Here is a 25,823-nt window from a genome sequence, read left to right as displayed (position 1 = left end):
TATTTGTACATTTCCAAAAAGAAAAATACATAGTGTCAGAGAGTAGGATGCTTTATTATCATTTTAAACAGCTTCTGCAACCCAGAGGCAGGGAGTATCGCAAAGCAGCTCAAACTCCCCGTTTGCTTGCCTGAATGGGGGAAATCCATTTGTCAGGGCAGCTGTTCAAGCCTTCTCCTTGGACACTGGCCAATGGCAGCAATTCCGGGGGTACTTGGGAGGGGGTAGGCTGCAACATGCTGGGTTGGGCTCTAAGGCCCAATTGTGACCTATGGCTGAGAGACAACACACAGAGGGAAATAAATGGTATATACTGAGGAGACAGATGATTCCAGGCCAATTTTTTTATGCTGTTGGTTGTTGCACCTGCAAACCCTTTGCTGTTTCAGATTATTTGTCAAGCACAAAGAAGACAACTCTCACATCAGACTGACACAGCATATGCTGGGTGGTCCAGTGGCAAATTCCTATGTTGATCTATGTCTATCATTTGTTCATTACACAATTATGTATTACAATTCCAACTTTTATGAAGCATTATAGGGTCAATACTAGATATGTGTGGAAATCATATTTTCTGGCTGTAATATTCCTTTTCTTAATATCACCTACAGGATCTAAGACTTGAAATGTATCAAGTCTATGATTTTGATTTCAGGTCTTCAAACTACAGTGAGTTGTGTCATGAGTCCTCTTTAGTCTGCCAGGGTGGAAGCCTGGACCTTTCACCTTTTTCAGGCTGTTACGTAGATTACTAATGGCAAATGGGGTAAAGGAAAATGGGGTAAAGCCTCTGGCATTTGCAAAGGCACAGGGAATCTTCTTCAGAAAGGCAGACAGCTATTCTACATACAACAGTCTTTACAATTAAGACCAGATCTCCTGGTAAATTTCATTTCTTTTCATTTATTTTACCCTATCATATTAAGGTATCCATAATTGAATAATTAATTGAATGAGCTACCCAAACACTGATGACAATGGCCTAGGAATGAGATAGGTGATACCAGAGGACAGCATGTATTCACTCAACAAAAACCAACTGAGTATCTGCTGGGTACTCATCTTTTTCTGTACCATGTTGCAAGACATAATCCTTACCCACAAGGTTAGAGTGCTCACAATTATTTGAAGGCACTAATAAGTTTAAAGGGTAAAGATACAGAGGTAGAGAATGCATAGGTTTATGTGAGCAGGAGGATGGAGAAGACACCTAACTGAGCTATACAAAATAAATACTATATATATAGTATATATATATATATATATATATATAGTATAAATAGTATGCAAAAATAAAACAATGCAAAGTCAAACTGTTTATCTTTGTTTCTAAAACTACTTATCAGCACCAGACCAGAGAAGGTGAAAACAGTAGAGTACACATGACATCAGGGAGAATATTTAAAATACACAAGCACTTTAGAAGCACTATTAACAAAACTTGTGTTACCAATTATTCTATTTATTAAATTAGGAAGTGGAATCAAGGAATTCTGGAATTCTATAGTTCTTCAGTTATAAGTCAAAGTATATCAGAATTTAAAGCTCATATGTGAAAAACAGGATAGGGGAAAGTGAGATAAGTAATATACTTATGAAAATCTATAATACTATGTTATATTGACAAGAACATGATAACCACAGACAGCATAGTCTAAATAAGGGTACTATTAATAAATATTACTGTCATACAGAAAGTAACTACTACTGCATCACACCCTATCCTTAAATGTGATTATTTGCAAATTCATTTTGCTTTATAATAGAAAACAAGCCCATGGTGTTAATAATCACCACCGACATCATGAACTAACATTTACTGAGTGTTCACTATTTGTAAATTATCAATAAAGTGCTTTAGGACATCTTCACAGTTAATTCTAACTGTTGTATTTGGCAGTACAGCTATAATCCCGTCTTCCAGATAAGGGAGTTGGTACTGAGAGAAGTTAAATAATTTCCCAGAGTCACAATGTTAATAAGTGGCCTAGACAATAATAAGTTGAGCCTAAATTAAAATATTACAATTACTCTACGCATAGTAGCAGAAGTCATTTCAACCAACTCTGTGTTTCCTCTACACATAGGTTCACTGTTGTTTTTGAATTATGTTTATAGAAGTTACTTTGAATTTTTGTGTATTCTGCCAGTGTTCTGTAGTCTCCTCACTACCACTCCCATGATAATTCTTGCACAAAGCTCAGTGGCCCACATGCTCCAAAAATCAATAGAGCACAGTTAATCTCTATCATTGTCTATTTTTTTTCCCCAAGGCTTTACTTCTTTGGTTATTTTCCTTCCCTGTTGTATGTCTAATGCCCAGTTTCTGGTTGTTTTTTTTTCTTGTAAATTATTACAAAAAGAATGGACCTAAATGTTTGCATATTCTAGAGTTAAATTGTTTAGGGTCACTGCAAAGGTATAGGGGAACAAAATCATGAATATGCAACTTCCATGCCTGAGGAACATATGGCTTGGAAGGTATTCAATTGTATTTGGGAGGTCAAGTAACTATGTATTTTAGAAAATAAAAATTTTGGGGTCCAGCCTCGTGGTATAGTAGGTTAAGCTTCCATAAGCAATGCTGGCATTTCATATGGGCCCTGGTTTGTATCCTGCCTACTTCACTTCCAATCCAGCTCCCTGCTAGTGCTCCTGGGAAAGCAGCTGAAGATGGCCCAAGTCCTTAGGTCCCTGTACCTATGTGGAAGACCCAGATGGAGTTTCATGCTCCTGGTTTTTGTCTAGCCCACTCTTGGCCATTGTGCCATTTGGGGAGTGACCAGCAGGTGGGAAATCTTTCTTTCTGTCTCTCCTATCTCTGTTTTTCAAATAAATAAAAATTTTAATATAATATTTTTAAGCAACAAGATTTCTTTAAAAAGACTTATTTATTTATTTGAAAGGAAGAGTTACAGAGAGGCAGAGGCAGAGAGAGAGAGAGATCTTCCATCCACTGGTTCACTCCCTAAATGGCTGCAATGGTTGGAGATGGGCCAATCCAAAGCCAGGAGCCAGGAGCTTCTTCCAGGTCTCCATGTGGGTGCAAGGGCCCAAGCATTTGGATCACCTTCTAATGCTTTCCCAGGTCATAACAGAGAGCAGGACTGGAAGTGGAGAGCTGGGTCTCAAAGCAGCACCCATACTGCAAGTGGTGGCTTTACCCTCTTTGTCACAGTGCAGGTCCCCTAAGCAACAAGATGTTGTAGTTTTCTGACTCCCTAGTCATTTAGCACTTTGCTCAAATCTGCAATTGTACCCATAATATAATTTGTTTACCTATTTGTTTCCCTTTCCCTTCTCTAGATTGTTAGGTTTTGGAAAGGAAGGTGAGTACCACACAGGGGAGGTACTTGATAACCGCCCACCAGGATTAGCACCATCATTGTGTGTTTATGTTGTTCCATGCATTGTTAATCACTTCACACATAAAGTGTTAACTCACTTAGCCCTGCATTAACCCTGTGAAAGTTCCACTTAAGAAGGAACTCAGGCACTGAAGTGACCTGCTCCAGACAGCTGTTAAATAGAGGGTCAGGATTTGAATCTAAGCAGTTTGGCTTACCCTGTACATAGTATGAAGGAGTTTAGACCTTTTTCTAAGGAATTAGAGCCATTTCTATGGTTTAAACTGATATGAAGAGAATGGATTGGAAAGAGGCAAGTCTCAAGATGGGGAGACCAATAGGGAGACTACTGCAGATGTCCTCTGAGGGCTTATCTGAGGCAGCAACATTAGCAGTGATTACTGAGGAGAAGGGATGGAGAGGCTACAGGAGATTAAACTGACAGTCCTTGATTGCTGATGGGCCAAAAGAAGTGTTTTGGCTGAGGGAGTGCCAGTGGACAATCTAGGAAAACATGTAGAGAAGGTGTGTTTCTTTCTTTCTTTCTTTTTTTTTTTTTTAAATGGGAGGAAGGATAATGAGTTTTAGATACAGCCAAATGATTTGCTCAGAAGGTAGACATTCCTTTTACAGCTGGCAGACAATGGCAGTAGTGATTAGTGTCTCATGTGAAGCATTCATACAATTCTTTTCATTCAGGTTCTCCTATAGCTTGACTCACTCTACATCTCCATGTCCAATAAGGGCCAATATCTGTGTTTAATTAATTATTTATATGTACATCTCTATCAGTATGTTAGGCTATGAACCCCTTCAAGGTCAAGAACAAAGTTTTATTTATTTTATATCTGTTACATAGATATAATGCCTGGAATGGATCTGGTATCTGATAAATGATTATTGAATGAAGACATGAAAGAATGAAAATGGAACAGTAATTGGAGTTTTAACTTTAATTTAGCTTCTAGGAAAAGTCTATTTCAGAGAACTTTCTCTGCCTGGAATTGTGGGTGGTCCAGCTATATTCACAGCTAGACTGTTAGTGCTTGGGCCGTGTTGTAATGGGTCCACTGGCAATTAACAATCAATGGTGTAAAAATTACACTAAGTCCTAAAATAACAATAAACATTGCTGAGTGTTAACAAAAGGATGTTTCCCTAGATAGGAATCTTTCACTTTTTTTCATTCTTCATGTTAGGACAGTCTTCAGTAAATAAGGACCAAGTGGGATGTTGAATCCACTCTAACTAATCACTCCAGAGAGTGTTTACATAGCATAGACTTGAAGCTTGAATATATAATTAATTTAGAGCAGTGATTTTCAAATCTCTGGGTTTCACCATGTGTAGAGCACTTAAAAAATATTGGACCTTATCATACTGAAGAAATGCAATTTTTACCAAGCAGTAGCACCTAAATTTCTATGTGGAAATCAAGGATTTACAGGGTGATCACCTGGGGATTGTGAACATCATTACTATATACGACTGTGTGTGTGTGTGTGTGTGTAGGGGGCACATGGCACTGTGGCGTAGCAGGTAAAACTGCCATCTGAGATGACGGTGAGTCCTGGCTGAGCCACTTTCAATCCAGCTCCCTGCTGGTGTGCCTGGGAGGATAGTGGAAGACAGTCTAAATGCTTGTGCCTCTGTGCGGAGATCTGGAAGAAGCTCCTGACTTTGGCCTGGCCTGGCCCTGTCTGATGTGGCCACTGGGGAGTGAACCAGCAGATGGAAGACCTTTCTCTGTGTGTCTCTCCCTCTCTCTCTTTGTGATTCCACTTTTCAAATAAATAAAAAAAAAATCTTAAAAACAAACAAAAATAGACAATGTGGGTATTTTGAACTCATGGAAAAGGACATAAATTAGGTGACAGGGCCTTGTGGCAAAGCTTGATAGTATTCTGTCCTAAAAAAGAGTCTCCAAAATACTAAATGCTGGGCCAGCAGATATAACTAAGATTTTTCTAGCGAATTATTTCCAGCTGTCACCACAAGTACATGTTTATATATCTCACCACATGGCAAAAAGACAGTAGATGCAGAAATATATAATCTTTGCCACATGTACCTTGAACCCTAACAAGCAAAAGGAAGTAAATCACATCTAGCTCCTTTCAGCAAAGAGGTGAAGCTGCTTGGAAATTCTGTTTTGGCCCAAATTCACTTTGCATATGTGTTACAAATTAACAGCAACAAATTATCTGCTCTAGTTCTCACTTTGAACAGCAACTCTGCTCAAATGAACTATAAAACTATATCCCTAGGAAGTGGAATTTTTGAGGAGGTTCTTTGAAGAGTATTAACAGTTTGACTGTAGGTAAAAACCTTCAAAATGTTCAACTATTATTCTAAGACAATGCTCCTCAAAGGTTAATGTGCACATGTGTCACCTGGTGATTTCTGATACAATGTGGATCCGGTCTGGTAGGTGTGGTGGCACTGCAAACGCACTCACTGTTCAGATCTCATGTCAAAATGAGGGTAACTGTGCTCTGACATTGCTATTTCGCTGAAGCTAAGCCACCCCCCAGCTGCTGAGTCAATGACAAAGGAATGATATGCAACATAGATATGGAACTCCAAAAGCTCAATAGCAAAATACCAAATAACTAAATGTTAAAAATGGGCAAAGGATTTGAATAGACATTTCTCTGAAGAAGACATACTCATGGGCCAACACGTATATGGAAACGTGCTCAAAATAACTAATCAGGGAAATGGAAGCCAAAACCACAATACTACCTGAGACCTGCTAAGATGGCCATTTTAAAACAAATAGAGAAAAATCAAGTGTTGGTGAGGATGTGGAAAAAATGCAAACTTTGTGCACTCTAGGTAGGAATGTAAAGTGGTCCTGCTGCTGCTATTGCCAAAAAGATGGGGGTTCTGTAAAACATTAAAAACAGAATTATCATATATGATCTAGCCATCCTAGGTCTGATAACTTATCCAAAAAAACTGAACACAGGATCTCAAAGAGATATTTGCACTCCTATGTTCACTAAGACATAACTTGCAACAGCCAAGAAGCTGAAACAACAGATGAACAGATAAAGACAAGGTGGTACATAAACACTATGAATACTTTTCAGTAATTAAAAAAAGGGCATAATTACACACAAGGGCATAAGCTACCACACTCCAGATCTGGATTATATACAGACTAAACCTCCAGACTCTTACACCATGTCCAGTGCATGTCCTGTGGAACGCCTTGCAACGCTGGTGACCCAGGCTTTGGCCAACAAAGGCTAAGCCTGACTCATCACTGACTTCTTTGCAATATGAGGACCAACATCCAGACCTCTCCAAGGATTCTCTAATTCTCCTTCTTTCCCTGGCTCACTGACCTTATTTTCTTCCATCTTAGTGTGTGATACATGTTAAGTGTATGACAAATATGAAATAATGTACAATTATTCATATGGTCAATACATTGACAGTAGCCATAACTGCATGTGCCTTACCAGTTCTACCCAACAGCTGACTACAAGTAAAATGGGTATACTTAGGTCATTGAGCACTCAGTGAAGCCCATGCAGCTCATAGCTTAATTAATGTGTGAATCATTAATAAAGCTTGACATTGTGGAAAGGCTCAAATTGTGTAGATGACCTGTTTCTTAAAAACAGAATCTGCTCATGATAGGTATCTAAAGTAGTCAAATTCACTGAAGCAGAAAGTAGAATGGAGGTTACTGGGGCTGGGAGGGGAGGGGAAATGGAGAAATGCTGTTCAATAGGTATAAATTTTCTATTACACAAGGTGAAAACTTCTAGAAATCTGCTATACAAAAATGAGCATGGGCTGGTGCTGTGGCATAGCGGATAAAACCACTGGCTCCTGCACTGGCATCCCATATTGGTCCCGGTTTGAGTTCTGGCTGCTGCACTTTTGATCTGGCTCCCTGCTAATGCACCTGGGAAAGCAGAAGTACTTGGCCCCTGCACTCATGTGGGAGAACTGGAAGAAGTTCTTGAATCCTGGCTTCTGATTTGTCTAGCTCCAGCTGTTGTGGCTATTTGGGGTATGTACCCTCTCTTTCTGTAACTACCTTTCAAATAAATCTTAAAAAAAACAAAAAACAAAAAACAAAAAACATGAGCAGATGGTTAACATTACTTTTCTATACAGTTAACAGCTTAAGGGAGTAGATTTCATATTCTATGTTTTTTTAACTACAATTAAAAAAATGGAGAAGACTCAAGTGAATAATTCAAGAAATTATGGTTTCCAAAACTCCTATTAACCAATCTGGACCAAGTTATATAACCTTTCTAATCTTGTTTCAAAACTTAGATTAATTACACTACTCACCCAGTAAGAGTTGTTCTAAGAGTTAAATGAAGAAGCTAATGTGAAATACATGGGTTCCCTCCACAGTGAATATAGGGTTAGCTCCTATTATTATCTCTGATGATAATGAGGTCGGCTGTATATTTGAGGATGAATATAGTATCGTCTGCACCATGTATTAGGAATTCCTGCTAATTATTTCAAAATACACGTGCAAGGGCCCCAAAACAGATTTAAAGGATCAAATCAAGTGAGTGGAGCCTAAGCTTCTAAAAAAGAGTAAGTCTACTTCTCAACTCTCGTTTAAGTCTTGATTATACTATTGAATTCAAAAGCTTTTGCATTTCCTTGATCCTTTTGCTGTTTCTGTAGCACATCATAATAAGAGAAAAGGTGAACACATGATATTTTTGACACAGACATGTGGAAAATTGATAGCATCAGTTTTCTGAGCATATAAGGATATTTAAAAAGTTAATGAAAAATGAAATTAAAAGTGAGTTTATTTTGGTGTAATTTTTTTCACAATATATGGAAAATACACATTATGAAAAACAATACATAGCCTTCAAATTTTTTTCTGCACCAAAGTAAATTCACACTTCAAATTCCATTTTTTTCAAAGTTTTTGAAGTATCATCTTGTAAAAGTTCCACCTATACTGCAGACAAGGGCTTACATAGAAGTGGAAACGATTTAGAACTACCAGTATGGAGAATTTAATTGAGATACAACAAGATAAAAGCCAAAATCCTAAAGGTCTTGCTTTAGTTCTAGCGATACATGTACTTATGCTTTGATAACAGACTTATTCTGTGGTTAAAAGAAACTTTCTTACAATACATGCTATATTCTAGGTTTTCAAAACACAAGAACATACATAAGACTTTTTTTTTTTTTTTTTTTTTTTTAAGATTTGGTTTATTTGAGAGGTAGAGTTACAGACACAGAGAGGAACAGAGAGGTCTTGCATCTGCTGGTTCACTGCCACAATGGTTAGAGCTGGGCAGATCCAAAGCTAGGAGCCAGGAACTTCTTCTGGGCCTCCCACATGGGTGCAGGGGCCCAACCACTTGGGCCATCTTCTACTGGTTTCCTAGGCCATAGCAAAGAGCTGCATTGGCAGAGGAGCAGCCAGGACACAAACTGGCGTCCTGGGATGCTGGCACCATAGGCGGAGGCTTAACCTGCTACACCACAGTGCTGGCCCCCAATAATAAGATTCTTTTTTTTTTTTTTTTTTTTTTTTTTTTTTTAAGATTTACTTATTTATTTGAAAGTCAGAGTCAGAGAGAGAAGGAAAGGCAGAGAGTAAGATCTTCTGATGGTTTGCTCCCCAATTGGTCGCAACGGCCAGAGCTGCGCCGATCCAAAGCCAACAGCCAGGAGCTTCCTCCGGGTCTCCCACGTGGGTGCAGGGGCCCAAGGACTTGGGCCATTTTCTACTGCTTTCCTAGGCCATGGTAGAGAGCTGGATTGGAAGTGGAGCAGCCAGGACTTGAACCGCAGGCAGCAGCTTTTCCCACTATGTCATAGTGCTGGCCCCCAATAAAATTCTTAAAGCAAATATTTTAGAACCATCTAACCTACTGCTATCCAACAGCACTGTCTGTGATGAAAAAAAACATTCTGTATTTACTATGTCCAATAATGGTGGCCATTAGGCACATGTGGCTACTGAGCATATAAAATGTGGAAAGTGAAAAAGGAAATTTGACTTAATTAACTTAAAATTAAATAACATCATGTGGCTACTGATCAAGTAGCAAGGCAAGTCTAATTATTGATGTTCTTAACCTGGAGTCAATGGGCAATCCTCAGGTTTCTGGAGGTTTGTATGAAACTATGTTCAACATTATATAGATACAGAATTTTCAGGGAAGAAAATTCCTCAAGGGTTCTAGGATCCAAGAAAGGTAAAACATCATGCATCCTGTTTCTTATGTTTTTCTATCATTGGGTCTACTATGTTTATTTACAATGTATACAAGAATAATGTCCTTTTACTGGGGTTTTGATTTAAATACTTTATTAAAGTAATCACCATTCGGAAGTAGTGTGTAAATTATCTCACTAGGCAGCCAGAGCTGAAGGAATCAGTCCAAAGATAGAAAAGGCAAAAAGTACATAGGGTATAATACGGAAACCACTGAGAAATCCCTTTGGTAGGACTATTTTTTTTTTTTAAACTTTGATCATCACATTGTCTGACGTCTCTTTTAAAGTTACTCCTTTGGACTACTGTTTCTGGAAGCAAAACATTATATAAAAACAGCAATTCACTAATTGCTATAATTTTCTATAATTTGTTATAATTAATAGGAGGGAGTTCTCAAACTATTGGGGATACATATTCTGCAGTCTCTTAACAGGGTCAGATTATGCCATCCTGCCTACAATAAAGATTGAGAAAAGGCAATATGTTCTTCCACACAGAGTAAAAAAAAATTCTTGCTTCTCAAAGACTCCTTTTTACATTCTTATTCTATGAAGAAATTTATGTTTTAGGTGTTAAGCTATGTAGCATCTTTTATCCTCTGATCACTTTTTTAAAAACATATTTTATTATTATTTTATTTTATATACTTATTTATTTTTGAAAGAGTTACATGGAGAAAGGAAGAGACATACAGAGAAGGTATCTTCCATCAGTTGGTTCACTCCCCAAATGGCCACAACAGCCTGAGCTGAAGGCAGGAGTCAGGAGCTTCTTTTGAATTCCCACAAAAAGCTACCTGCTATGCCACAACACTGCCTCTGATCACTTTTTTTTTTAAAGATGTATTTATTTATTTATTTATTTATTTATTTATTTATTTATTTATTTGAAAGGCAGAGTTACAGAGAAGCAGAGGCAGAGAGAAAGAAGTCTTCCATCCGCTGGTTCACTCTCCCAAGCAGCTGCAAAAGCCAGAGCTGGGCTGGTCCAAAGTCAGGAGCCTGGAGCTTCTTCCAGGTCTTCCACACAGGTGCAGTGTTCCAAGGACTTGGGCTGTCTTTCGCTGTCCCTCCCAGGCCACAGCAGAGAGCTGAATCAGAAGTGGAGCCCATATGGGATGCTGGCACTGCAGGTGGCGGCTTTACCCGCTACGCCACAGCACTAGCCCTCTCTGATCACTTCTAATGAAAGTCTGTTTTGTTTATAACAAGCATTAGCAATACCAAAGATAAGTCAGGTAAAAACATGTGGCAACTATCCTACTGTAACACCGAAGCTACTAACATGTTCAGTCTTTTTTTTCTTAAAGTTATAGCAGGAGTTAGATTGCAAGTAGAGTCTGGACTCAATCCCAGGCACTCTGACAAAAGATGCAGGCATGTCAAGTGGTACTTTAGCTCACTGTGCCACAATGTTCAATCTTTGTGGAAATATTCAATCATTTCTTATACTCCTTGAAGACAGTGTAGTCATTAAATTCCCTCAGGATGGGCTAGGAAGATGGTTATTTTTTAGGTCTTTTTAGTCTAGAAAATTCTCAAAGAGCTCAGGCAGGTCTGAGTAAAAAAATAAACTAGTGAACAACAACTCATTTAGTAGACTACAGGTAGACTTCTTTGTAGAAAAGGGTTGATTTCACAATCATGCGTGGGTAGACTACATGGCTACTGAGACAACTCTGATCAAGGTCCTTTCCCACTACACTCAAAAAGCACTGCAGGATCCCAAATTTTGGCTGCTACCCTGCTTCTGTGCAGCTTTTCTTAGTTTCAAAATTACCAAATGGTGAAAATGTTGTGATCAGGTTTCCTTTCTCAGACAACTCTGGTAAGCTGAAAAGAGTGGACAATTAAGTGGTACCCAGGTTGCCTTTCTTGATTATAGATTACATGTGTTTTTGGCTTATACATGATACCTTCTTACCTTAAACCACTCCATAAAGAGAAATTAGTGGTGTATGCAATGTGGAAGGAACAGCTGTTTGAAATTTTATAAATTCCTGACATTTTTAGAGAAATATAAATCCTGGGGAGAAAGTAAAAGGGCAAAGATAAAATCTTTCCTGGAGCTGGCATTGTGGTGCAGCAGATTAAGGTGCTGCTTACACTGCCAGTACCCCATATCTGAGTGCCAATTCGACTACCAGGTGCTCTGCTTCTGATTCAGCTTCTTGCTAATGTGCCTGGGAAGGCAGTGAAGATGACCTAAGTATTTGGGCCCATGCCACCTATGTGGGAGACCAGAACAGAGTTCCTGGTTCTTGGCTTTGGCCTGGTTGAGATCTACCTGTTGTGACCGTCTGGGAATGAATCAATGGTTAGAAGACTGATTTCTCTTTCTGTCACTTTACCTTTCTTTCAAGTAAATAAATAAATCTTTTAAAAATCATTAATATGATAAATGATTTATTTATGGATTTAAATCAGACAAGATTTCTACTGTTAAAAATGTCTTAAAACATACTGTTAATTATATTCATTTCTCTAGAAACATTTTCAGTAACTCTAGTTTACTGTCAATGAGAGATTTAGAATCTACAAGGGATGAAATGAAGGATGATGAACCAAACTCTGTTAAATGACTGCATTAATCTTTCACATCAATTATAATTTATTTCCTGTAATACTCCTACTTCATACTATGAAAGATACTTTGGAACATTCAATTAAGGCCAGGGCTAGGGATGTTGAGGTTCTATGTGGAATTTGAGGCTGAGTATATATTTCATTGTAAGAAGTAATGGGTATAGTATAGGGCCGGCACTGTGGCACAGCAGGTAAAGCCTTGTCTGGGGTGCCAACATCCATATGTGCGTCAGTTTAAGTCCCAGCTATTGTACTTCGGATTCGGCTCCCTGCTAATGCACCTGGGAAAAAGAGTGGAAGATGGCCCAAATGCTTAGCCTTTGCACCCACGGGGGCGACCCAGAAGAGGCTCCTGGCTCCTGGCTTCGGACCAGCCCAGCTCCGTTTTGGCTATTTGGGGAGTGAAGTAGCAGATGAAAGATCTCTCTCTCTCTGTCTCTTCTTCTCTGTAACTCTGCCCTTCAAATAAACAAATCTTCAAGTAATGGGTATTCATGGGAACTTTTTTCTACCAGTAAAAGGCAAACTGATTCTCAAGGGTAAAGTTGAAAATAATCCAAACAGGGGGCTGGTGCCGTGGCACAGTAGGTTAATCCTCAGCCTGAGGCGCCCACATCCCATATGGGCCCCGGTTCTAGACCTGGCTGTTCCTCTTCTGATCCGACTCTCTGCTATGGCCTGGGAAAGCAGTAAAAGATGGCCCAACTCCTTGGGACCCTGCACGCACTTGGGAGACCAGGAAGAAGCACCTGGCTCCTGGGTTTGGATCAGCACAGCTCCGGGCGTTGCGGCCATCTGGGGAGTGAACAAACGGAAGGATGACCTCTCTCTATGTCTCTCCCTCTTACTGTCTGTAACTCTACCTCTCAAATAAATAAATAAATAACTTAAAAAAAAAAGAAAATAATCTAAACAGGAATTACAATCTTAACCTCACTTAAGGGTAAACTTAGTTTTTCAGAAAAATCTATTGCTAATAATGCTAGTAGTCCTAACAAAAGAGTCAATGTACAAAAAATAAATTGACAAAAAAAAAGGCTTTTTGGCAAGAATGAGAAAAGAAAATGGTGATTGTTCGTATTTCCTCAATTCTATGGGAGAAAAAATGGAAAGGGAGATAAACTCTGACTGAGAAAGATCTGAATGGTTATTGGCCTGCCTTATCCTTTCTCAGTAAACGCTGCCCAGTGGAAATTTCACAGTACCTCCACAGAGGTTAGGTTTAACTTAATTTAGTTGATTTGATTTAACAGGGAATTACTTTAGAGTTAGCAGTCTAGTCAATATTTTAATGCAATGGGTTGGCAACTAGAGAATTGTAAATTACCTATTGATGTTCCCTATTAAATATAATTAGTGTTTTTGATAGAATAATAAATTCTGAATTCTAAGACTAATACAGCTCTATTTATAAAACTAAATATCTATGTCATGTTTTTATTTTAGTGTTTGATGGTTTACCTCACTAATATGAGTAATTTTTAGTAAATAGTTTTGTTCATGGATCAGGCAAAGAATGATTTTTTTAAGGCATACAAAAATGCACTATAAATAATAGACTTTTAAATGTACCACATAACCACTCTAATAAATTCTTGTTTTTATTATTTAAGATTTTCTATTTATTTACTTGAGAGAGAGAGTTGCAGACAGTGAGAGGGAGAGACAGAGAGAAAGGTCCTCCGTCTGTTGGTTCACTCTCCAAATGGCCACAGCGGTCAGAGCTGCGCCGAACCGAAGCCTGCAGCCAGGACCTTCCTCCCAGTCTCCCACGCAGGTGCAGGGGCCCAAGCACTTGGGCCATCCTCCACTGCTCTCCCAGGCAGCAGTGAGCTGGACCGGAAGAGGCATAGCTGGGACTAGAACTGGTGCCCATATGGGATGGCGCCAGCCCTTATTAAATTCTTATTTTAGAACATCTGAATTTTTCAAACAAGACACACAGACAGATATATATCTCATATCAATTAATTCTTCAAAAAAAATTTAGATTTTGCCTTTCTACTGATTGAAATACTGTTTTACTGACTACTTTCCTCTTTGGCTTATATCCTAAGCATATTAACAATTTAGAATGTGGGCTGCAGCTGTGGTGTATTGATTGTATAAGGTCACTGCCTGCGGTGTTGGCATTCCATATGAACAGAGCTCCCTGCTAATGCTCCTGGGAAGGCAGAGGAAAATGGCCCAACTCCTTGGGCCCCTGCATCCATGTGGGAGACCTTGAAGAAACTCCTGGCTTTGAATTAGCCTGGTTCTGACCAATGTAGCCATTTGGGGAGTGAACCATCAGATGGAAGATGTCTCTCTGTCTCTCCCTCTCTCTCTCAAACTCTTTCAAATAAGTAAATGTATCCTATAAAAATTTAGAATGACGTCAAGTGGTACTTTCAAATAAATATCTATGTTAAGTGGATTTTTCATTTACAGAGAAGTAATGGAATATATTCTTTGCTTTTCTGAAAAAAAGTTTTGGTCATAAACAGAAACTACCTCACCAAATTATAAAATCAAGAAAATCTGGGGCTGGTATTGTGGCTCAAGTGTTAAGCTTCCACCTGTGATGTTGGCATCCTATGAAAGACGGTTTGAGTCCGGGCTGTTTCACTTCCAACCCAGCCCCCTGCTAATGCATCTGGGAAAGCAATGGAAGATGGTCCAAGTGCCTGGGCCCTTACCACCCATGTGCGAGACCTGGATGAAGTGCCATATTCCTAGCCTGATCCAGATGAGACCATTGCGACCATTTGGGGAGTGAAACAGCAAATGGAAGATCTCTCTCTATCTGGTTTGAAATAAATATTAAAAAAAAAAAAGCAAACCTGTGCCAATTTATCTTTGGTGTTAAAGTTAATAATTACTAATTCAACTTCTTGAGGAGAAAGTTTATTATTAATGCAGTGGAGCTTGGATTATTGCTGGAATATACAGCAGTAGGTAGCCATCTGAGATTTCATCCTCTGGATGGAAGAAGGATCATAATTGTTGAAATAGTAAAAGATATTACAATATCCTTCTCAGCAATGTAACAGTTTTCTAATAACAAAAATCTAAAGGATTTGAGGGTAAAGACCAATAAATTGGGGCTGGTGCTGTGGCATAGCAGGTAAGGGCATCGTCTACAGTGCTGGCATCCTATATGGGCACCGGTTCGAGTCCTGGCTGCTCCACTTCTGATGCAGCTCTCTGCTATGGCCCGCGAAAGCATTAGAAGATGGCCCAAGAAGGCCGGCGCCGTGGCTCAACAGGCTAATCCTCCGCCTGCGGCGCCGGCACACCGGGTTCTAGTCCCGGTTGGGGCACCGATCCTGTCCCGGTTGCCCCTCTTCCAGGCCAGCTCTCTGCTGTGGCCAGGGAGTGCAGTGGAGGATGGCCCAAGTGTTTGGGCTCTGCACCCCATGGGAGACCAGGATAAGCACCTGGCTCTTGCCATCGGAACAGCGCGGTGCGCCAGCCGCAGCGCGCTACCGCGGCGGCCATTGGAGGGTGAACCAACGGCAAAAGGAAGACCTTTCTCTCTGTCTCTCACTGTCCACTCTGCCTGTCAAAAATAAAAAGAAGATGGCCCAAGTCCTTGGGCCCTTGCAGCCATGTGGGAGACCCAGAGAAAGCTCCGGTCTCTGGGCTTTGGATTGGTACAGCTCCGGCCATTGAGGCCAATCAGGGAGTGAACCAGAAGATGGAAGCCCATTCTCTCTCTCTCTCTCTCTCTGTAACTCTTTCAGATAAATAAATAAATCTTTCTTTTTTAAAGACCAATAAATTGTCTCCTTGTCCTGGTATATGAAATAGAAACTTTCCTAACATTAAGCAGAGTCTTAGCTGACTTAATTTAGCTTACCTGTATGACCACAGTTTTATAAATTTGTTTCCCTAAAAAGTAATTCTGGATTCCAGTCCACTTCCACATGAAAGACTGTTAGACACTAGGGAGCAAATGAAGAATACTTAGTTACCCAGCCCTCAAGGAACTCATATCTTTTCTTCCAGGGGAGGCTGGTCATTTTCACAGACACAACTATCACAGCTTAAAATGTCAGAAGCACCAGAGGAAATTAGAGAACAGAACACAAATTTAAGACAGTCCTTATCTGGCAAGTAAGATGCTAACTCATGACACTCATTTTGTCTGTTTCAATCACATGCCAGAGAAAGTGGGCTGGCCTTATTTAGAGGCATTTAACAAGTCTTTTTTCTTTTTCTGTTTTTTTTTTTGACAGGCAGAGTGGACAGTAAGAGAGAGACAGAGACAGAGAGAAAGGTCTTCCTTTGCTGTTGGTTCACCCTCTGATGGCTGCTGTAGCCAGGCGCGCTGCGGCCGGCGCACCGCGCTGATCCGAAGGCAGGAGCCAGGTGCTTCTCCTGGTCTCCCATGCGGGTGTAGGGCCCAAGCACTTGGGCCATCCTCCACTGCACTCCCGGGCCACAGCAGAGAGCTGGCCTGGAAGAGGGGCAACTGGGACAGAATCCGACGTCCTTACCAGGACTAGAACCCAGGGTGCCGGCACCACAGGTGGAGGATTAGCCTATTGAACCACAGCGCTGGCCACAAGACTTTTTTTCTTAAGGTTGCTTGACTCTATGAAGATTTGGGCTGGTTTTATAAAGGCATAGTTATAAGAACTCTTTTAAAGTCCCAACACTTCAGATTCAGTCATGTTCAGAACATTAAACATTTTATTCATATATTTATTTGAGAGAGGGAAAAGGAGAGGGAAAAAAAGAGGACACGCACTACCATCCACTGGCTCACTCCCCAGATGCCTGCAATGGCCAGGGTTGGGCTGAGGCCAAGGTTAGGAATGGAAACACAATCTATGTTTCCTATTTGGGTGGCTGGAACCTAATTACCTGAGCTATCATCACTGCCTCTCAGGGTCTGCAGCAGCAGGGAGCTAGGGGCAAGAGCCAGAGCTAGGTATGAACCCTAATATGGGACAATGGTGTTTTTGTTGTTGTTAAAGATTAATTAATTAGAAAGAGTGATAGAGACAGATCTCCCATCTACTGGTTCACTCCCCAAATGGCCAAAATGGCTGGGGGCTAGGCGAGGTCAAAGCCAGGAGCCTCATATGGGTCTCCCACATGGGTAGCAGGAGCCCAAGTACTTGTACTACCTTCCCAACCACATTAGCAGGGAGCTGGATTCAAAGCAGAGCAGCCCACTGCTCCAATATGAGATGCTGATATTGTAGGCTGCAGCTTTGATCACTGGGCCACAACATTTGCCCCAGGACCAGGATGCTGGATTCTTAGCTGCTTTGCTAAATGTCCATTTTTATGTTTAGAGCAGTTTTAAAAACATAATTCTCCAAGAATTTGTTGACACCTATTCCTGTGTCTTCAATGACATTTAGTGCCATAAATGCTATCTCTGTAACACAATCTCCTATAAATATCTGACCACACTTGAAAAATCACTTGACTGATAAAAGATGAAGGAATAAAGAGATAATAAAACAAGATACACAAAGAAGGAGGTACCTTTCTCTGAAGGGAGAAGAGAACTTCCACTTTAACTATGACCCTGTCGGAATAAGATGGAAGTCGGTGAACTCAAAAGGCCTCCATAGCCTTGGAAACTCATGACTAGAGCCTAGGGAGATTACTGACGCCATAAACAAGAATGTCAAATTGTTAAGTCAACAACAGGAGTCACTGTGCACTTACTTCTCATGTGGGATCTGTCCTTAATGTGTTGTCCAATGTAAAGTAATGCTATAACTAGTACTGAAACAGTATTTTACACTTTGTGTTTCTGTGTGGGTGCAAACTGATGAAATCTTTACTTAATATATACTAAATCAATCGTCTGTATATAAAGATAATTGCAAATGAATCTTGATGTGAATGGAATGGGAGGGGTGTGAGTGGGAGGGAAATTATGGGGGGGGGCCATTGTAATCCATAAACTGTACATTGGAAATTTATTTTTACTAAATAAAAAATTAAAAAAATAAATAAAACAAGATACAAAAAGTTTTAGTCATATCATTTCAGATATAGTATTACTTTTTCTATGTTTTACATCATAATTACAACAATGAATCCAAAAATTGATACAAATCTTGTATCACTAAAAGAATAGGTGATCCAGTTACCATGAGCGATATAGGTTGAAAATTATTTATGTAACATGCATTGAATTTTTCTAGCAGTTAATCTAATTCACAATGGCTTCCTTGGAATGTTTAAATGCAACTCTGGTAAAATGACATCCTAGTGAATACCTTAGTTATTTTAACTTTCGTGCAGTGGTTCTTAACCCTGATGGCATATATGAAGCAACTCTGGAGATTTCAAAACATGCTTATTTTTTTTAAAAAATAGAGATTTTAATGCAATTTTCCCATGGCAACTTGGACATGTTTTATGAGAAGTCACAGACAACTAATGAAAATCTGTCATGATCAATTCCATGATTGTAAATTCGTATAAGTACAATTTGTGGCATAAAAGTAAAAATATGGTTATTGTTCTTGGGAAAAATATAAACTTTCAAAGACTTTAGAAGAAGGAATATTTTGTGATGGAAGAAGTCATATTTTCTAGATAGTAAGCAGGCTAAAAAGAGAAAAGACCTTATAAAATATAATCAAATTGCTTCCTTATTGATACATGTTCTTCTAATGTGAATCTGCCATAACACATTTATAAACTGAAGAAAAATGTTAAGATAACAGAGTATTAATGATTCGTATGGGTTTCTTCTAGCACAATAATGGTTTAAAGCAATCAGGGGCAAACTTTCTCATTATTAAAAAAAAGACTGAACAATACACAAAGATCTTTTAATGAAACTCATTATGGAGTGGGTAATAGCTTGGGTATCTCTGAAAGGCCCATGTTGTCAAGGCCCTGATGTCCAGTCTTATGTTAATAGGTTAAGGGCCTTGGAATGTGATTGGAGTAGCTTGGGTTGTACTGTGGACTGCATAGGACTTAGCTACTCCAAATTATACAAATGCTTAAACCTCAAAGTCTTATGTTAACAGTTAATGGGTCAGAGATAAGAACTGATCCATTAGGGTAGAGGTTTGATCCAGTTATGATGTCTGAAGGTAGAGTCCTTTTGGAAGTGAATGGATTGGATTAGGTGTCAAGGATGGAGGTTCATGACTGAATCATGATGGCATTACATGTAGAGACTATATGGATGTCTGAGTTAGAGTGTGCTCCATGGGTCTCTCTGATTCCTGGATCACCTATATTTCTTATTCTGTATACTCTGCCATTGCCAGACTAAACCAGACACCAGAAAAATAGGGCCCTCTGATCTTGAACTGTGAACTCTCAAGCTGTATGCAAAAATAAACCTTTTCCTCTCCAAGGATGGAATGCTCTCAGGAATGTATTTCAGTTAAAGTAACAAAAAAAACTGACTAATATCAGGCTGCTAGGTGAAGCTTATGATCAAATCATGATGGCACTGCAAGGAGAGCACATATAGAGGGTAGGATGATGAGCATGCTTCCTCTCTCTGTACTCGTCTGCCAGCCAAAGCCCTCATCAGACGCCAGACAACTGGGATTGCTCCATTTTGACCCTCCAAAACTGTGAGCAAAAATAAAACCTTTCTTTATGAGTTAGCTTCTCTCAGAGATTCAAGTTATAATGACAAAGATCTGACTCATATACTCCTGAAAATTCTAGGTAAGTCCCTCCTTATAGCAAGTGGAGCTTTAAGAACTACTACACTTCTACTGGTAAACCATTTAAGGAAGTCAAGAATGCAGAAGAAGTGTCCAAGGCATTTCTTCCTGTGTTAGAAAAAAATACCTGCTTGATAGAGGTCTGTACCCTGTGTTAGATTCTTAATTCTGATGAAACAGATCTTCATGAGAAGCAAATACTCCTAACACTCATATTCTCATAAATATTATTTATATATTTATTTAAGAGAGAGAAAAATTTCCAATCTGCTGTTTAACTCTCCAAATGCCCACTTCAGCTAGGCTGGGCCAAGCTGAAGCCAGGAGCTAGGACTGTAATTTTTTTTTCTTAAATTTAATTTAATTTTATTATTATCATTATCATTATTTTTAGAATTATTTTATTTATTTGAAAGACAGAGTTACAGAGAGAGGTAGAGTCAGAGAGAAACCCACTGGTTCACTCCCCCAAATGACTGCAATGGCCAGGAGCCAGGAACTTCTTCCAGGTCTCCCATGTAGGTGTAGGGGCCCAAGGGCTTGGGCCATCTCCCATTGCTTTCCCAGGCTATAGCAGAGAGCTGGATTGGAAGTGGAGCAGCCAGGACTAGAACTGATGTACATATGTGATGCTGGTGCTTCAGGCCAGGGCGTTAATCCGCTGCACCACAGCACTGCTGCAGGCTGGGGCTTTCACCTGCTGTGCCCACAGCACCAACCCCTGGAACTCAATCTAAATCTGCATCTTCTACATGGGTGGCAAGAACCCAACTACTTGAATTATCTTCTGCTGCATCCCAAGGTGTATGTTAGAAGGAAGTTGGAATCCAGAGCAGAGTAGACTTGAACCCAGGTACTCCTACGCGGGATGCAGACATCAAAAGTGGCATCTTAATTGCTAAACTAAAGGGCCACCTCAACGACCTATGTTTTGTTTTTAAAAATTTTTTCAAAAAAAGATATATTTATTTATTTTGAAAGTCAAAGTTACAGATACAGAGGGAAAGACACACACACACACACAGAGATCTTCTATCTGCTGGTTCACTCCCTAGATGGCTTCAATGGCCAGCGCTGGGCCAGGCTGAAGCCAGGAGCCAAAAGCTTCATCCATGTCATTTAGGCCATCTTCTGCTGCTTTTCCCACGCCACTAGCAGGAAGCTGGGACATGAGCCAGCATTCAATATGGGATGCTGGCATCACAGGCAGTGGCTTTTCTACCATGCCACAGTGCTAGCCACAAGGATCTACATTTTAAAGAAGGAAGCATGAATCCCAGAATTCCAATATGCAGAGAATCAAGTAGGCTAGGATTCTGGATGCAAATTCAGTGGAGATTTACCTATGCTACTCTTTTTATAAGGATGGCTGAGATTACAAAATTCTATTGGTTTTGAATGATCTGTTCCTAACCCTATTTCCTCTATACAATGTTATTTTTTATTGTGTGATTTTGTAGAATGCGAAGATTTTCCAGAAGTGAAAATAGGTATTCCAAGCTTCTGAGGAAGAATGCTCTTTACCTGATGGAAAGTCTTGTGCAAATCATATAGTTTTGGAAATATCAATTAAGCTATATGGCTTTCAAGTTTAAATATTTTGGAATTTGTTTTCAGTCACTAAGCTCTGTGTGTGTACACATGCATACATGTGCATGTGTGTCCAGGCATCTGGAATCTTCTCCCCACAAATCTAAAAGGAGTTTTCTTCTCTGAATGTCAACTTTGCTTTTTTTGTATTTCCATCCTTTAATGCATAGTCACTCTCTCTGGTCATTAGGTGAAGGCTGTACCTCAATGAGAGATATCTTCCTTGATGAAGTGGACATATAGGAAAATTAAGTCAACCGTCATGGCAAACTGTCATGAGGTGACTTTGCCTTTCCTAAGAAGGCACTCAAAATCATGGAGACTCATGTGATTAGGTCTCACTGTAGGCTTAGCTAACCCTATGGTAGGGAAGATAGAGTACACATTGCTTGAGAATTCCAATCACCTGTGGGAACATCCAGGGAACTCTCACAAAGGTCAGCCACGGCAAGCTGTCTCCATGCTACTGTGAAAATGCAGTGGGCTCAGATCCCCTTTGTGGAATAAGGAAATGTCAACAGTAGAGAAAAGTTGTTTCTTGCCATGTCTTACCAGTTTTTATGTCTCAAACCTCCCAGTCCTCTTCTAGTCAGCAGAGGTATCCTAGCAATGAGAGTCACACTCACAAAAGAAAATGGAAAAACTAGAAAGGGGAAAAAGTGGAAGGGACTTGTAGAAGCAGGCAAGAGGGAACAAAAGCAAGCAAATGCTATGCAAGTATTAGTATTAGTTAAAATGGATTGTTAATTGTCTTTCCTCACATTCTTCCTTATCTGCTAGCCTTTTTTCACTCTCAGTTCTGATTCTATAAAGCTTAAAGCACTTAAGAAATAAGACCTTTGGGTGAGAACATGATGATTTTTAGTAAGATCCTAAAGTTAAACTACTTTAGCGAAATGTTTCATTGCTGAAACTGAAGAGATTAGTATCAGAAAGTACCAGGTTTCCCAAAGCCTAACACTTCCCTAAGCAGCGATTATTGATCATGCATGACAGTCACTAAATACAATCAAACATGAAATCAATTATGTGGGCTGTATAAAACAAGCTAAAGGAATACATTCTATTCGACATACGCAACTCGTTTAAGTCATGGTCAAAGGAATCTTTCGCAGAGCAGAAAGGTGCTCTGAGGTCAATCTCATACAGCAGTCATTTCAGCTGTGATCTAAACCAGTGATGCACAATCAGGGAGAGGATACTGCTGTTATAATTTGGGAAGCCTTGTTATCCCCCACCATCCCAGGTAAAAGGGATCTGAATGAACACATTGTTACTGAAAAATGAATGAAGACCAGAAAGTTTATGAATATCAGAGATGATTCCTACATTTAAGAAAAGGGATTATTTGGAAATTACAATGATGATATCTTTAAAATGTAACATCTCTGTGACTTCGTAACATCAGTAACTTCATAAAAGGCCTAGAAGTACAAACAGCCAAGGTATACTTTGAGAATGTGGAAAACCTAACACGACTGGCACTGCTGGTTTTGGTTGAAGCAATTTTTTAAAAAGTTATGGCTGCCACAGCTGAAGCTAGGCCAGAAAAGGGGGTACACAGAGATTAAGTAGCTTCCCCAAGGTCTCACAGCTAGGAAGAAAAGGAGTCAAGCTTCAAACCCAAGCATTTTATCCTCTAAGCCCTTTATATTCTTAAACACTGTATTCTTAAGTACTTAACCACTGCTGCATGACTAAACACTATATATGAGGAGTTTATTTGCTACAGTTAACAAAACAAGCTAAGGGAACAATGAATTTTATTCAATATAAGAACATGAAGCCAGGAACAAGGAACTCAATCCAGGTTGCCATGTGGTGGCCTGGACCCACATACTTGGGCTATCACCTGCTGCTGCCCAGGCACACTAGCAAGAAGCTGGATCAGAAGTGGAAGCAGGACAGAATCCCAGGCACTGAGAGATGGAGTACAAGTGTCCAAAATGGCAGCTTAATGCCATGCACCACATGTCTGCTCCTGAGTGAAGCAATTGTTGAATTATATAATAAAACTTTAGAGCTTTCAAAAGCGTTTTCAATGTTCTACATAAATTATTTTATTACTTTCAAAAGCCAGTTTGTTGTTATGATACCCTGCTTATGATGTGTGAAATTTCAGACACGACTGCAAACTCTTACCTAATTGTTAAAAAAAAGAAAGAAAAAAAGAAAAGAAAAACTTCATTTTTTGTTTTAAATTTTTATTAACCTTGAATCATTGATAGTGACCTCCTGGCCAGGCTACAGCAATCTTATGAACTAAAAAGTACTAACAATGTCAACTTTAGGAAGCACAGTTGTCTCTCTCTGAAGTAAGATGACAATACTGCTTACAGGTCTTACTTTACAGTGCAGGGCCAGCAAAATATCTGCCTTCAGCAGCTTCTTTCTTCACCCTTCTTTTCTACAAAAAGGTAGGTACAGAAAGTCCTGTTCTAGGACTTTCATCTTCTGTCAAAGGAAAGGAATAGCTCTCAATAGTCTGAAATAAATACCTAGATTAAAACTTTCACTACACTATTTAAAGATTTACAAATACATATTTTTATTTTTTATTTGAAAATTAGAGGGAGGGCTGGGCAGAGATAGAAAGAGAGAGAGAGAGAGAGAGAGAGAGAGGGATTCCATATTGGTTGGCAAGGACCCAAGTAGGGGGCAAAATAGTAGGAAGCTGGAAGCAGAAGCAGAGCTGGGACTTGAACCCAGACACTCTGATATGGCATTTGGACATCCCAAACACCATCTTAATAGCTATGCCAAATGCCTACCTTTCCCTACACTTTATAAGACTTTTTAAAATTTTTTAAGACTTATTTATTTGAAGAGTTAGAGAGAGAGAGAGAGAGAGAGAGAGACAGAGAGAGAAGTCTTCAATATGCTGGTTCACTCCCCAGATGGCCACAACAGCCAGAGCTGGGCCAGACCAAAGCCAGGAGTCAGGAGCTTCTTCAGGGTTGCCCACGTGGGTGCGAGGGACCAAGCACTTGGGCTAACTTCTGCTGCTTTCCCAGGCACATTAGCAGGGAGCTGGCTCAGAAGTAGAGTAGCCAGGACTTGAACCTGTACCTATATGGTATGCTGGAGTTTTAGGTGGCAGCTTAACCGGCTATGCTACAGTGCCAGCCCTGACTCAGAATTTTTTTAAAACGAAATTTTCTGTATATAAAAATGAATACAGTATATAATTCACTGTAGAATTTTTAGGTAAAATGAAGGAGAAGGCCGGCGCTGTGGCTTAACAGGCTAATCCTCTGCCTTGTGGTGCCGGCACACTGGGTTCTAGTCCCGGTTGGGGCGCCGGATTCTATCCCGGTTGCCCCTCTTCCAGGCCAGCTCTCTGCTATGGCCCCGGAAGGCAGTGGAGGATGGCCCAAGCCCTTGGGCCCTGCACCCGCATGGGAGACCAGGAGAAGCACCTGGCTCCTGGCTTCGGATCAGCGAGATGCGCCGGCCGCAGCGGCCATTGGAGGGTGAACCAACAGCAAAAAAAAAAGGAAGACCTTTCTCTCTGTCTCTCTCACTATCCACTCTGCCTGTCAAAAAAAAAAAAAGGAGAAAATACTCCCAATGCCATCATCCAGAAATAACCATTGTTAATGATTCCTCTCTATATATCAACATATATTTTTATCTAAAACTTCCAAAATAATCGATTTTTCTCCACTTAACGTACTGTAAATAACTTTCCATAGCATTAAATATCCTTCTATAAAATTACTTATACCATAGCATTTTAACATTGGAAGATAACACAATTTATTTAACCAATTCTCCAAGTTAGATATTTAAGTTGTACATATTTCTTGTTATTACAAAGTTTGAAAGCACCTGTCGCTAAGTCTTTTCTCTTTTTAGAGATAATTTTGTTGGAATTAGTTTTTAGAAGCAGAATTTCTAGGGTAAAGTCATAGACATTTTAATATGGATTCCTTGTATCTTTAGTTATGGAGTGGCTAAGACAAGTTTGGGAATTAGTGATTAGGGGGTGAGGTTAGTAGGGGGAACTAGACATCATAATGGTTGACTTTGAATCTGAACCTGATTTCTTCCCTTCATTTTGACGTGAAGAGAGGCAGAAAGAATGATGAAGAATCTCTTCACCCTCAGGAGCTTCTTACTTCCTTTCTAGGGAGGAATGGCCCAGTAGTGTAGGAACACTCTTATGGATCAGTCACTAACACAACACTCTTATTGATTAGACATTAACCATGAGCAACTCTCCTTTTCAACTGACCTACAGGAATACTACTTTTTGTTTGTTTGTTTGTTTGATATGAAGAGAGATGGGGGGTGAGGGAGGCAGTCAGAGAGAATGAGATTCTATCCACTTGTTAATTTTCACATATGCCCTTAACAGCTGGGGCTGCAGCCAGGCTTGGGAACTCAATCCAAGCCTTCCATGTGG

At 39.8% G+C, this 25,823-nt stretch overlaps 1 protein-coding gene across 3 annotated transcripts in view; it reads right to left on the bottom strand.

Annotated features, from left to right (window-relative positions):
* The window catches only part of ZNF277 (zinc finger protein 277), a 150,849-nt gene that overhangs the window by 76,412 nt on the left and 48,614 nt on the right, over positions 1–25,823 (bottom strand). The gene's annotated exons all lie outside the window — the stretch shown is intronic.

This window comes from Lepus europaeus, chromosome 1 (assembly GCF_033115175.1).
Source record: "Lepus europaeus isolate LE1 chromosome 1, mLepTim1.pri, whole genome shotgun sequence".
In the NCBI taxonomy this organism is placed as follows: domain Eukaryota; kingdom Metazoa; phylum Chordata; class Mammalia; order Lagomorpha; family Leporidae; genus Lepus; species Lepus europaeus.
This window is presented reverse-complemented; position numbering and strand designations above follow the sequence as displayed.